This window comes from Chrysochloris asiatica, unplaced genomic scaffold (assembly GCF_000296735.1).
Source record: "Chrysochloris asiatica unplaced genomic scaffold, ChrAsi1.0 scaffold00040, whole genome shotgun sequence".
Classification (NCBI taxonomy): domain Eukaryota; kingdom Metazoa; phylum Chordata; class Mammalia; order Afrosoricida; family Chrysochloridae; genus Chrysochloris; species Chrysochloris asiatica.
Window position 1 is genome coordinate 7,653,504 of NW_006408558.1, and position 15,762 is coordinate 7,669,265.

The window sequence follows — 15,762 nt, forward strand, 5'->3', positions numbered from 1 at the left end:
TTAAGCGATCTTCCTTTCTCTAAAGCATTTAGTCTGTTTTACTCTCGCTCTATCTTAATTCTACACCCCTTTCGTCATACTATGACCTCTGGTTCTTGGGACATGAAAAGCCTTCAGCCTGTCATCTGATCTGTAGCTACTGGGTTCATCGGGCCTTGTCACCACATGAGTCAGAGGAAGCCCAATGCCTGTTCCACAGATTTGGGATTTGCCAGCCTGCACAGTTCCATGAACCATTTCCTTGAAATAAATCTTTGTATATTTATATATTCACTGCACTGGTTTTGCTTCTCATGAGAACCCAACCTAAGAAAAAGGTTTAATATTTTTCTACAAGTCCACTGAAGGAAAAATACACAGTTCAAGAGTGTATATTTACAAAATGAACAGAGCGGTTTACCCCAAGCCAACCATCATAACATTTGTAGAACAGGTCAGCTCTGCCAGATGCTTTCTGAGACCCTAAAGAAAGCATAAGGAGAAACAAAAGCTGACGGGCACTAGTTTGTGTTTATAGTTCTTCAAGCACATCAGGTTTTCAAATCTGTTGTCAGCAATATCAGGGAAACATGTTACCTGACAAAACATCTTTGTGCAGAACTGAGAAGACACTTGTTTAAATTATCTTCCCTGAAATGATACTAAAAGGTCATGGAAACTAAAGGCAGTTCTAATCCCCAGGGCAAGTACAATGAAGAAATCTCCCAGTGGGTTTGTGATAAAGGCAAGATTGGAACCCAGGTCAGACTTTCCCAAGCTAGTATTTATTCTACTACCAAACAAACAAACATAAATCAGCTGCATTCAAGTTGATTCCAACTCATGGTGACCCCATGTTTTCAAAGTAGAAATGAACTCCATAGACTGTCTCAGACTGTGACCTTTCAAAAGTAGATCACCAGTCCTTACTTCTGAGGTATCTCTGAATCTTTGGGTGAGTTTGAACCTTCAACTCTTCAGTAGGTAGTTGAGCACCTAACTGTTTGCATGATCCAAGGACTCTACTATATCTGACTTTAAATCAATTTGTTATTCAAGCAGAACGATTTCGTTGTTAGGTGCCCTAGAGTCTGTTCCTACTATGGTGGTTGATGGTTATGTGCAGTTTGTTCTGAAACATAGTGACCCTGAATAGGGTTTCTGAGGCTGTAAATCTTTATGGGAACAGAAAACTTCATCTTTCTTATGTGGAACCTCTGGTAGTTTCAAACTCATGACCTGGAGATTAGCAGCCCAACTCATAACCGCTATGCTACCAGAGCTCTAGGAACCCCTGTGTACAACAGAACAAGACCTTGCCTGGTCTTGCACCATCCTTCCAATAATGCTATTGCAGGCCTTGTGTCATTCAATCTTGTTGCGGTTTTCGTCTTTTTCTCTGACCATCTACTTTAGCAAGAATGATACCCTTCTGCAGGGACTTGTCCTTCCTGGTAAGTCTAAAGTACACGAGACAAAGTTTTGCCAACCTTGCTTCTAAGGAGCATTCTAGCTGTCATATTTCCAAGACAGATTTGTTCATTCTTCTGGCAGTCCATAGTATATTCAATATTCTACACCAACAATAGAATTTAAAGGTATCAATTCTTCAGTGGTCTTTCTTATTCATTGACCTGATTTCACATATATATGAGACAAATTACATCTTTGCTTTTTAATATTTTAAAGAGGTCTTTTACAATAGATTTGCCCAGTGCAATACATCTTGATTTCTTGACTGCAGCTACCACACACATTTAAATAAAATGAAATCCTTGACAACTTCAATCTTTTCTCCACTTATCATGATGTTATTTATTGTTCCAGTTGTGAAGGTTTTTGTTTTCTTTATGTTGAGGTACTGTTATTGTTGAGTTGGTTCTGACTCAGCGACCCTGTACAGGGTTTCTGAGGCTGTCAATCTTTATAGGATCAGAAAGCCTCATCTTTCTCTCCTGGAGCAGCTGGTAGATTCGAACTGCTGACCTTGTGGTTAGGAGCCCAGCTTATAACCCACTATGTTACCAGAGCTCTTTAAATAGGTCAATAGAGGAGAATTCTTTGGTACTGGCTGCTAATGAAGAACTAAACTTGTTTATATTCATATTATTTTCAATCTGTTTAAAAAATGGGAATAATTTTAGCCTTGGGTACACTGGAGAGCAGTAAGGCAAAGAAAAGGACCCCTGAACTAAAAGATTTGAACAGGTTCTTCTGTGCTGTTTCTAGCTGTTGGCAATGCCCATGGGCACATGATTCAGTGTACCATTCCACATATGTGCACATATATTCTACTGCTTGTTATAGTGTCTCAACACTGGTTTGAATAGGAAAACACAACCAGTTAGCTAGCTAAAGAGGCACACAGGCAGCAGTCAGAGAGACAGACACATAGTTAGCTACCATCGAGTCAAATCGGACTCCAACTGTGCATCGTCCTCACAGTTATCAATTTTCAGAAGTAGATAGTCAGGCCTTTCTTCATGTAGTCTGTCTTAGTCTGGAAGCTCGGCTGAAACCTGTCACCATGGATGACCCTGCTGGTATTTAAAATACTGCAGGCATAGCTTTCTGCATCACAGCAATATGTGAGCCAACACAATATGACAACTGACAGAGGGTCCTGGCAAGTAGATACCCCTACTCAAAATTATCTCCTCCTCCCCACAGATGATGTTCTTGTCTTTGAGAGGAGGCAATATCACCTAAGAAGCCATTTATCTACTCTGCGTAAAATATAAGTAAGACAAAACTAAGTAAAGCATGCCCACCTCCTAATTCTGGTGTGGGTAAACACTCAACTGCAAGGCTGGTTTGAACTGCAAGGTTGGCAATTCATACTCACCCGTCACTCCTCGGAAGCCCTATACAGGGTCACTATGGGTCAGAACCAACTGGACAGCACTTAACAACAAATAACATATTAAACTGCCCAGATCCCTTCATCTCCTCTGTACGCCACCCCTAACCCTACTGCAAGCCATTGATTACAGCTGTTTCAAAGGTCAAGGTTTAAAGTTCTAACTTTCATTGTGAGCATCTCTAATGTGTACTTTTTTTTTTCATGTCAGTAGCTTCTCACTGTCCTTACAAACATTCTTCTAAAACCCCCTCTCTGCACTCAAGATATTTTTATCTTCCTGCATGGTTTGTTCTCATCCTCTCTACCTTTAAAGTATAATTTGGCCTCCTCTAACAGTGCTGTTGTTATTAGAACCAACTCAACAGCAACCTCAAAACCAAACCCAACCCACTACCACCTAGTCAATTCCGACTCACAACTACTTTATAGAACAGTGTAGACCTGTTTGAGCACCCTCAGTTCTTAGGTTTTTTTTTTTCTCTTCTTGGAACCTCTGCTCTTTATGGGTTATGCACTGGAAAATGTAACTACAGTCTGTCTTCTATTGCTCTTTAGCTTTTTGTTTCCCAGGTAAGTATCCTTGCTGTTCCTTTCCACTACATTTGGAGACCTGAGTCCAGTGGGGGCAATTTAAGGTCCTGAGCCATGAGAGAGGGGAGAAAAGAAATGGTTATTTCTTCAGTTCCATTCACTAGGGACATCCCTAGGTGATGCAATCGGTTAAGGAATGCACTCAGCTACAAAGGTTCAAGATTATCTAGAGTCCTGGTGATCTACTTCTGAAAATTAGTCATTGAAAATCCTTTAGAGCACAGTTCTACTCTGACACACGTGGGGTGACCATGAGTTGGACTAGACTAGAAGGCTACTGGTTTTTACTGATGGAAGAATGAAGCACTTAGTATGTGTTAAGTGTGGCAGAGGTAAAGTTAAATTATCCATAGGGCTTGTCGTGGGAGGAGACAGAAAGTCATGACTGTGAGGTCAGTGAAAAGTGCAACCGACCAGCCTTTTTGTGGACTTTATTCTTTATGAGGTCACAGTAGCTTTTTAAATTGCATTTGATTATAATCACTGCAATTCAGGGTTTTGTTTTGTTTTAAATATTTTGAACTTTATTTCCAGTAGAAATGAGGAGATACAAAGTCATTTAGAGCTAAATTAAGACACAAATAGACTTTTATATAATGTTTTCCAAGAATAAGGCTGAGATTAAATTAATAATTTACTGTTAAACTATACAAAGCTAACTTTAAAGAACCTTTAGCATATACCTTTTTCCGCTCATTTTGACAATTCCCACATATACTTTTTTTTATTCAGCAGATCATTGTAATGATTACAATACCCTCTACATACCCTTGTTGTTGTTGTTGTTGTTAGGTGCCATTGAGTAAGTACCAACCCATAGCGACGTTATGCACAGCAGAACGAAACACTGCCTGATCCTGGGCCAACCTCACTACTGTTGCCACGCTTGAGTCCATCGATGCTGCCTCTTGACCAATCCATCTCGTTGGGGGTCTTCCTCTTTTTCTCTGACCCTCCATCTTGCCAAACATGATATCTTTCTCCAGTGACTGGTCCCTCCTGACAATATGTCCGAAGTATGAGAGACGAAGTTTGGCCATCCTGGGCTCCAAGGAGCACTCTGGCTGCACTTCTTCCAATACAGATCGGTTGGTTCTTTTAGCAGCCCATGGCACTTTCAATATTCTCCTCCAACACCATAACTTAAAATAATCAATTCTTCTACGGTCTTCCTTACTCACTGTCCAGTTTTCACATGCAAGGTTGGCTCATCTGAGACATGGTTTATCCTTGATATGAGGAGTCCTTCCCTATTTGGATGGAATTTTGTGCAGCCTTATCCATAATCTAGGGTCTGATTGATCAGGTTATAGCAATTTATGCTTGTTCCCTGTATTATATCATTGTCTTCATCTGGTCAAATTCTGGTCAGCCAGCCATAAAGCCATCCATGCTAGGTCCAACGAGCACTGTCTGCAAGTCCAGGAATTCTCACATACCTCTGCCTCCTTCAGATCTGGTGGCTGCTTCATTCTTGACTTTAGCCCTCAGTGACAAGTCTTTAGGCTCGGGAGTTCACACATCACCCTGAACTTCAAACCTGTCACCCCATCCTTTTCTCTTTCTCATTTCAAGGTTATAGGGCATCCATGGAATATGGCAAATCTCAGCCCATGTCATCTTTGCTGCAATTCCTCCCTCCCCTTTCCAGTCATAAGTCAACCAAGATGGTTGCCATCGAGTATATAGGTCTGTTCATAGGTTCTCTTTGAGTTTCAGTCTTAGGCAGGAGTTAACCCTGGCAGGTTGGCTTTTCTTCCCTTGATGGTTCCAGGGCAAGCAGCTTGCTTGATAACGTCACAACCAAACAGTCTGCTTTTCCTTTCTTTCCCCCGTCCCCCACCCCCCTTCTTCTTCCCCTGGTTGGTCTTTCTTTCAAGAAGTATCTTCTGTTCTTCTAGCCATTCTGGGTTGGCCTGCATGTCTTTTCCATAGAGAATGTCCCACCCCTGAAGGTTCTGGGTGGGGTTCAGGATTCCACCAAAGGCCCCATACTCCACCAAGGCTTAACAAGAAGCCTGTTTTCCTGGGTACATTCAGAAACAAAAGGTCAAATCTTCATGTGCCCCTGACGCACGTCCATCCAGTGACTGTTGTGCAGTATACAAACTGTACAATCATGCATGGCAACCCTTGCCACTCTCTTTGACCTTTACTTAAAGTTGTTGAGCTTCACTTTCCTGTTATGTTTAATAGGGGTCCTAACTGTTTCCTCCAAAATTGTGATAAGTAAAGAGGAAATTCACTGAAAGTGGACGACATATGGTTGACGCTTGAACACTCACCAAACGTTCACCTTTACTTAACCGTACCAACATATCAATAGGTTAGGGCATTACCTCAGTCAAACTTTCTGAGTTTTAACTTGGTTCTGATCCCCAGAATAAATGATTTTTAAAACTCAGTTTTTTATCTGACTAGTGAGGATTCTTGTATCAATTTTTTTTTCGAAAGTATTTTGAAACAATTTTGAAAGTCATGGGTAAGTATGAGACACATAGACTCACACAGAAACATATTTTTATATGCTCACATTTATATAATTATATATACCCTTTAAATCAATCAAGCTGATATTAGCTAATATTGACTGACTCATTAGTATTCCTGTTAGCCAGAGCTGAAGTCAGGGATCCTTGAGAAATCTAATTGGCACAGTTAATTGTAATTTTTCCTAGGGATTTTATTATAAGTCCTCATTGTAATATTCATTGCAAGATTCTGCATTTTGCACAGTGCTAAGATTCTTCAAATGAATTGCATGATGATGAAAATTTTAATAGTACAGTCTATTGTATTTTATTTGGATTGCTCTTGCCTCTCTTTTTTCTCTATTCCTAACCTCTCAAATTTTATCCCAATTTTTCCCACTGCCTGGTTTTCTTTAATGTCTTGTATTTTGCATTATAAGTGTATTTATTGCAGCAATCTTTCTGTTAACAAGATCCACATTATAAGGTTCTTTTCCCTTGGTGAAAGGCAGTTTATGTGGAAAGGAGATGCATTCTAGAATCAGAAGGATCTGAGTGCAAACTCCAACCCTTTCAGTTTTATACCATATGATCTTGGAAAGATGCACAACTTGTATTTACTTCTGCTTTCTCCACTCGAATGATGCAATAACTCACATGCAATATTCTATGTGCAAATAGTAGTCATTCATATGATAAGTCCAACCACTTAATGTCCAGAATGTCCCTGGGAGGTTCAAAAGCTTAACCCACACAGCTGCTAACTGAAAAGATACTAGTTTGAGTCCATCCAGAGGCACACAGAAGAAAGGTCTGGTGATATCAGCTTTTGAAAACTTTTTTGGAGCACAGTTCAACATTGACAAACATGGGGTCACAGTAAAGTCAAAATCAACGCAAAGCTAGTTTTCTTTTTCTTTTTTTGCTTTTAATATCTAGAAGGTTATTTTAGGCTACATTTATGTATATAATATACAGCATGGATTTAATAGACTTTAAAAAACAAAAACACTTTTTTGTAAGTAATCAGGATTTTGAGTTGGTGCATGACTCCCTGAGTCTATTTTGCTACTTTTTGTCACTCTTTTAGTGACAAATGGGGGCTTGGCAGAAGACTGTCCCTTCCATTTATAGCTGAGTGACATTAGACAAATTATTTCACTTCCTAGTGTGAGAGCCAACACTTAAAGAAGATCATGTCTCCTTTACCTCCAAAACTCTTACCCAAATATTCAAATATTAATTGATCCTTAATGAGAATACTTTCCAATCAAAGTGCACAATAGCGTACCCACAAACTCATCATAAAATTACATATACAGAAAAATATTCACATTATGACATTATACTTTTATTGCTATTTTTTGGTCGACCGATGTTTATACTTACTATGTTATACTTTTTCTGTCATGTATATTGGTTACACACATGTTTTATACTATAGGTATCATCTAAGGGCCTATGAGAGGGAGTAACACCAGGTCTCCCTCTAGTAGGAGCAGTATGTGGCTGGAGCTAAGGAACCCTTGTAGTGTACTGGGTTATGTGTTGGGCTGCTAACCGTAAGGCCAGCAGTTCCAATGCACCAGCCAATCCCTGCAGAAAGATGAAGCTTTCTGCTGCCATAAAGATTTACAGCCTCAGAAACCCTATGCAGGTTTAATCTGAGTCAGATCCAACTCAACACACACAGCAGCAGCAGCAGCAGCAGGAGACTATCGACTAAATACATCTCTCAATGGATATATAATATTCCACTGCCAGAATAGAAAGTCCTGTTGCTGATTTTCCATCAAAATCATGACGCTGTGACTATTTTCATTTCTCCCCAGTTTTTAAATGGATTTGAAATCCTATTCTTTCGCTCTATTTTTGGTTTATCTGGTTTAGAACCAAATGTAAGTAGCAGAGATAGAATATAATTTGTAATTGTGTTCTTGCAGCATTTATCAAGATTCACTTCACAAAATGGGTTTATATTCCTCAATGCATATCTTTGTTGTTAAAAAAAAAAATGAAGCATCTCCAAAATCTTAATATCTGAAATAATTGTATGTCTTACATTCCATTTGGATAATTGGTAGATGGTAACGATGTGTCATATGTCTAATGTGCTTTCTAGATTGAAAGCCATTTTCGATATCTATATGTTAGGGCCCACAATTTTCAAAGGTCATCATCCTAGTTTAGTTTGCTACATTTGCATCCACTGCAGACAGAAAGAGATACTGGTTTGCAAAACTTGGTCACAAAGAGCCCAAGCAACATTTTAGGCATGTCATTCCTAGTTTTCTAAAGAAAAATGCATGTGAGTGTCTGGATACACATTGCATGCAGCCTGCACAGGGTCTATAGATTTTTGTTATTCAATATTAGAGAAAGAATAAGTCAATTAGATCAACCATTGCCATGTCAAAAAACTGCCTGACAAAGTGCAGTTAAAAAGGTTATGCACTGGACAGTCAAATGTTGTTTTGAGCCCCAATTTCTAATTGAGTTGCTACTTTAACTGTTTAGCATTTGAAATGTGGCTAATAATGGGCATTCTCTAGAACTATTGTCAAATGTGATGAAATGTATAATGCATTTAGCAGAGTGACTAGCAGATGGTAGGCGCTCAATGTATTAAATGAGTTATTTCCCTCCTAGTCATTTATGCTTTCTATTTGCCAAAGTAGACCCAGTCTAGTGCATGAATTGGTGTTTCCAATTTGAAATAACATGCAAAATCTCCTCATGTTGATACCTTTGTGTCTTCTATATTTCAAGTCTGAAGAAGGAGAAGAAAAAGGCTTGTCAACAACCTTGCCATTTAAATTCTTTCCTTACTAAATATAACATTATAATGATTGTTGGTGTTGTTAAGTGCCATTGAGTCGATACTGATCCATAGTGACCCTGTATCGGGTTTCTGAGGAACAGCTGATGAGCTTGAACCACCGACCTTGCAGTTCAAATAGCATTGCAGTCTGGTGCATTAACCCATAGCGCCACACCAGGACTCCATTATAATGTTTGGTGTATATCACTTCTTTTGTCCAATAAAATATGAATGGAAGTAGCAAGTGACCCATGTGACATCAAATTGAAGTGATCTATCTGGGATGAAATCATATTGGATAAAACTGGTAATGAGTTGTTTTCTAAGAATGGGAGAAAGGAGATAAAATGCAAAGATTATGAGGAATGTAAAATCATCCGAGATAGATCACTTCAATTTGATGTCACATGGGTCATGTGCTACTTCCATTCAGATTTTTTGGGTAAAAGAAGTGATATACACTTTTAATACCTGGTGGACTGAAAAGTAAAATTCTATCAGGTGCTAAAAAGGAGAGAACTAAAAATATCTGAGTATTTCAAAAATTTCATGAAAAAAAAAATAGAATTAAAATATAATTAAAATTTCCAGGAACTTTTAAAAGTCCTCTCATTTGTGGACTCCTGGTGAGGTGCTTTAGGATAAACACTTGACTACTAACTACTAAGTCAGCAGGTCAAATCCACCAGTTTCTCCTAGGAACCGAATCAATGGCAATTGACAACAACAACATATGTGGACAGACACATTAACTATATACCACAGTGGTTCTTGGACTTGAAGTGTGCTTGAAATGATCAGAGGTACTTATTTAAATGCAGGTACTTGGGTTCCACTGCTAAAGATTCCAATTCAGTAAGTCTGATTCCAGTGTACCTAAGGAATAGGGCTATTTCTCAAGCCCCTCAAAGAATTTAGATGTAGGTAGTCCAAGTACTTCATAATAAGGATGACTTTGTTTGAATTCTGCTCATCAAGAACTTTAGTTCCTGATGAGCAGAATTCAAAATTAAGTCTTAGTAATTAAGGTCATCCTAGTTAGTGCATTAAATAATTATCTTCTGGTATAACTGTCTAGTACCTTAACTGGAATATGAGGCATCGTGAGTTGCTAAGCAACATAAGGAAGCAAATAAGGTTTAAGTGGGATGGGGTTTGAAGGATCTAAATTAGCCAAAAAGAAAGATCCTGAAGAAGTCTACAAAGTATTTTCAGCCTTATCTGATCTTTGTAATCGTTCTATCAAGATGGTAAAACTGGGATTGCTATCATTATATTCCTCCACCCTCATATTTTACAGACGAGAAATCTCAGACCCAGAAAGGTTACGCACGTGCCTAAAGATAGACAGTGGTACTAAGATTATCTAATTTCATGATAAAAGGAAGATCAGAAGTAGACATTTTATGTATGTTGAGGTGTGCATATGTTTAGTGGATCCTTAGTCTTTGAGTCCATCAGGAAAAAAGGGCACTCCTTAATTTTTGTACTGTTATTTTTATCAGAGGATCCAGAAAATATCACAGGATCCAATAAAGACTTCTGTACTGAAGGATTATATTTCTAGAATACAAAATATGGATAATAAACATAGTTATTTTTCATAAAGTGATAGTTTTGTCTTGTTTTCCCATAGAAACAAAGCCACCAAAGAAAGACTATTTCAGCAAATTATTGATCTCTTCCCATTCACTTTCTCTGAGAAGTTCTCTGAAATATCTCTGTGAATGGAGTTTGTTTACTCCAGATCCCATCTTTGTTGCCTTAGAGTATTGGCATGTTTGAATGTTTACCACTCACATCCAGCCTAAAAGTGTTTTCTTATTTAGGTAAGATCAGGCAAAGAGGTACTGAATGAATAACACTTGATTGGGAATGGTAAATAACCATGTAATTAAACTGTAAACACTATGTGTGGTGATTTTAATGTAATTTGAGGACTTGTAAATTACATGGTCATAAAATGGCACTTGGGCTTCTGCTTTACAAAAATATCCATGTTTGCATGAGATTAATTAGTGCAGTCTGCGTAAAGACATGGAGTAAAGCAATTTAAGAACATTCTTATTTGTAAGATTTTCTTATTTATTAAGTTCTTCTTGGTCCCTTTCTTCCCCATTATGTTGTCCAGGAAACTGTCAGTGTTCACAGATTTTTGTAGCTAAAAACTCATCTGGGCTTAGCAAACAGTTGATGGGCATAAGTTATGCTTATTTTACTTCTTGAAACAAATGATCATTTTACAAACTGATCTTATGGTCACTTCTTTGGTGCTATTCGTGGACCATTTAGTTCCCTAATTGGGACCTTTTCATTGTTGGAAGTCTTCATGTGCATGGTTCTATGAATCACAGACACCCAGGGCTTTGTATATTCAACAGAGTGACCATTGAGTACCATCCCTACTGCCTTCTTTCCAAGGAAGATTCTGCCCACCAGGTATCATCTCTGGCTGCGTGGGATGGTAACTGTAGGAGAGCCAGGATGATCCTTATCCTTGTTCTTAGGATCACAAGCAGCCCTTATGCTTTTTAATCTCCAAGAAACTCTATTTGAAAACTCAGACTTAAGTTACCACGACATGGTTGGAAATTCTCAGGGTGATACAATTAGGGTGGTGATGTAAATGATTTGTGCTCAAACAGGGTCCTTATGAGTCAGAACAGACTCGATGGCACTTAACAACAACAACAACACTAACCTAAAAGTTGGCAGTTTGAACCCACCCGTTGGTACAGTACAGAAAGGCTTGGTGATCTTCTTGTCTACAGAGCAGTTCTATTCAGTCACATGGCATGGCCATGAGTCGAAATCGACTTGATGGTAACAGGTTTGGTTCATTTTTCGGTTTTCAGATTCTATGCTAAACATTTTTTAAACAATTCAGCCCTTAAACCAGCACTATTAAATTGATGTTAGGATTATTCTCATTTTGCACACAAGGAAGTTAAGTGACTTGTCCAAGGTCATGCAATGCAGTGGAGCAACCCTGGTTTACCTGACTCAGAGTTGTTGCTGTTAACCACTTTGTTCAATGGCTTCACTAGATTAGTGCTAAGAGTTCTTTGAAACCTTATATACCACCCAGTTAAAAAAATGTGTTGTGTTAGACAGCTCACCTCTTAGGTGGGTGAGTTTTCTGTCAGGAATTCAGTTATTTAAGAAATAAGAAGGCATAACTGCTAGTTTCCATCTTGTAAATAAAGGAGTTAATAGTCCAGATTTGGAGGACAGCTGTGAAAATGGTCTAGTCTTCACCTATGGTAACTACATCAGAAGGTTGCAGAACATTCTAGGTCTGATCGCCTACCTTTTGGGATAACTAGAGAAGAGGGGACCTGTCATCATGGGATAATCTGGGATGCTATCACAAACCACTTCCAGAGGACCAGGATATATTGAGAAATATTTGGGAGAAGAGGAGGAGCTATAAGATGGAGTGGTTGAAATGACTTCCCATACCCCTTAAGAACATTATCCTAAGGGATCATGTAGTAATAAAACACAAGGGCAGGGCAGGTAGGGAGAGGCAGTATTGAGCATGATCTCTGCTTTGGCAAGCTGGAAATCTGGAAAATATTCCATCTTTCATCATGGTGACTACCTTGTAAGATTCATCTAAACAGACACTAATGTCTAAATCCCTGATCATTAGTGCATCACAAACAACATGGAGATACAATGCCAGATTTCTATGGACCAAAATAATCAAATCACCCCATTAGAGCAAATAATTAATTTAGCCCAACCAGATATATTTATAAGGACAAGAGTTAATAAGCCTACTACAATTTTGTCATTTCCTATATCCAGCATTTTGAAACTCTACTGTGTCAAGCCCACCACTCATCTGTCAGTTTGTCGTGCTGTGGTGGTTTGCATGTTGCTGTGATGCTGGAAACTATGCCACCGGTATTTTGAGTACCGTCAGGGTCACCCATGGTGGTCAGGTTTCAGCTGACATTTCAGACTAAGACAGGCTAGGAAGGAGAGGCAGACTGCTTCTGCATGTTTAGCCATTAAAACTTTATAAATAGCAGTGGAGCATTGTCAGATAGCACCAGAATATTAAAGACTGAAATATTATGGATAACACCAGAATATTGTGCTGGAAGATGAGCCCCTCAGGTTGGAAGGCACTCCAAAATGTGACTGGGGAAGAGTTGCCTCCTTAAAGTAGCATTGAACATGAAGACACAAATGGAGTAAAGTTTTGGGTAATTTCATTTGCTGATGGGACGAAACTCAAAATGAAGAAAAACAGCTCTAAGCACCCATTAATTATCCAGAATTCCAACTTGCACTGAAGGCGTTGGCAAAGAACAGCGCTCCAAGAATTGGTGGAATACAAACTGAAATATTTCAACAAACTTATGCACTACTGGAGGCACTCACTCATCTGTGACAAGAAACTTGGAAGCCCTGACGAACTGATTGGAAGAGATACGTATTTGTGCCCATTCCAAACAGAGCTGACCCAGCAGAATGCGAAAATCATTGGACAATATCAATATCATATGTAAGTAAAATTTATCTAAAGATAATTCAAACATGATTGCAACAGTACATTGATAGGGAACTGTCAGAGGTTCAAGTCAATTTCAGATGAAAATGTGGAATGAGGGATTATCATTGCTGACATCAGAAGGATCTTGACTTAAAGCTGGGAACACCAGATAGATTTGACTATGCAAAGGCTTTTGACTCTGAGTCTCATGGCAAGCTATGGACAACATTTCAGAGAATGGGTATTCTGGAACATTTAACTGTGCTCATACGGAACCTGTGCAAGACTAAGAAGCAGTTGTCTGAACACTGAATCTTGGTCTTGTACAGGAGACACTGAATTTTTTTTAATTAGGAAAGGTGTGTGTCACAGATGTATTCTTTCACCATAATTATTAAATCGGTGTGCTGAGCAAATGATCTGAGAAGTTGGATTATATGAAGAAGAATGTGACATCAGGATTGAAAGGAAGACTCATTATCAACCTGCAGTATGCAGATGACATAACCTTGCCTGCTCAAAGTGAAGAGGACTCAAAATACTGATGAAGATCAAAGAACACAGCCTTCAGTATGAATAGCATCTCAGTGTAAAGAAAGCAAAAATCCTCACCACTGGACCAATAAATCACATCATGATCAATGGAGAAAAGATTGTAGTTGTTAAAGACTTCATTCTGCTTGGATCCACTATTAACACTCATGGAAGCAGCAGTCAAGAAATCAAATGATGTATTGCATTAGGCAAACCTGCTGCACGAGATCTCTTTAAAATGTTCAAGTGGGACCAAAGCCGTGGTGTTTCCAGTAGCCTCACATGCATGCAAATTTGGACAATGAATAAGGAAGACTGTAGAGGAACTGATGCGTTTGAGTTACAGTGTTGGAGAACGATGTTAAAGCTAGCATGACTGACTGTAAGAAGAACAAATAAATCTGTGTTGGAAGAAGTATAGCCAGAATGCTTCTTAGAAGCCATATTATAATACTTTGGACATAGTATCATCAGGAGGGACCAGTCCCTGGAGAAGAAGATGTTGGTAAAGAGAAAAAGAAATCACAGGGGCAGAAACAGTGGGCTTAAGCATAATGATTGTGAGGATGGTGTAGGACCGGGCAGTGTTTGTTTCATTCTGCTGTGCATAAGGTCACTAGAAGTCAGAACTGACTCAGCGGCACCTAACAACAACAACATGTGTCACGCATTGTGTTGGGTGCTAAGATGACAAAGATGGATACATATATACGTTCTACAGTCTTAAACTCCAACAAGTTGTGGACATTCTGTGAGCATAATTTCTTAGCACAGGTGGAGTTAATTATAGATGGCTATTTTGATTTGGGCAGTAACATTACCCGCCCTTTCTCTGATCATCAAACTTTTGTACAAGATTCAATGTACTTTCACCTCCCACACACTGTTAGTTATTAAGTCCAGCTGCTTCCTGCTCTGTAACACACTTAAAAATATTCTTCCTTTTTTAAAGGTTTTACCACCACATCCTTTATCTTGGCTACATTGACCTTGCTCTATCAAACAGTAGCTGGTAACACATCATCACAATGTGCAAAATTTCAGAGAGGGCACACTGTTTTCTCCCAATTTGTAATCACGAATGTGTCAAAGAAGCATTCTGTACTTTTCCTTTTGCTTTTAGTCAGTGACTCTGTTGGCCTTTTCTTCTATTTTTTTTTTCCCTTTTCCCTTTAAATGCTGTAGAAAAGTATCACTTCTCAATATGGCACAAACATTTAGCTTTTTGCTCACTGAAGCAAAATTTTCAAGTATTTGATTCATCCCCTGATTATTGTGCTCTCAGGTAAATTAAATGTCAGTGTGAGGAATGACTTCACCCACTGTTGCAGCTGCCTTTATTCAATCCAAAGGGGTCTATCAGGGGACCAGTCAGCACACAACACCGTGGGCACGATGAGGTAGCCTTTCTACCAGCATTACTAAGGCCGGCGTGTAGGTTTCCCCCTGGTGGTTGTGCCCTGCCCAACAGAAGGGGAATTAAGAACTCTGCATACTTGGAATCCTAGTGTGGTGGGGGTAAAGCACAGTTCTGCAAGGTTGGTTTGAACCACAAGATCAGCGGTTCAAACTAATCAGCCCCTCCTTGGAAACCCTACACTGGGTTGCTATGAGTCAGAACTGACTCGATGGCACGTAACAACAAAAATACATACTCAGTGGATTTAAGATATGGGATTGAGTAAAATCCTACCCCGTCAGGAATTCCATGAAATCCCAGATGACAACAAATGAACAGTTTATTCCTATTTTTTTTGTATTGTGGTGAAAATATGAATAGCAAATATGAATAGCAAAACATATACCATCTCAATAATTTCTCTATGTACAACTCAGTGATGTGGATTGCATTCCTCAAGTTGTACAATCAATCTTGCCATTTTCCAAATCCTTCCACCACCAAACCAAAAGCAAACCCCCTGTCTTCAAGTTGATCTCAAGTCATAGAGACCCTATCTAGGGTTTCTGAAACTGTAATTCTTTTTTTTTTTTTTTT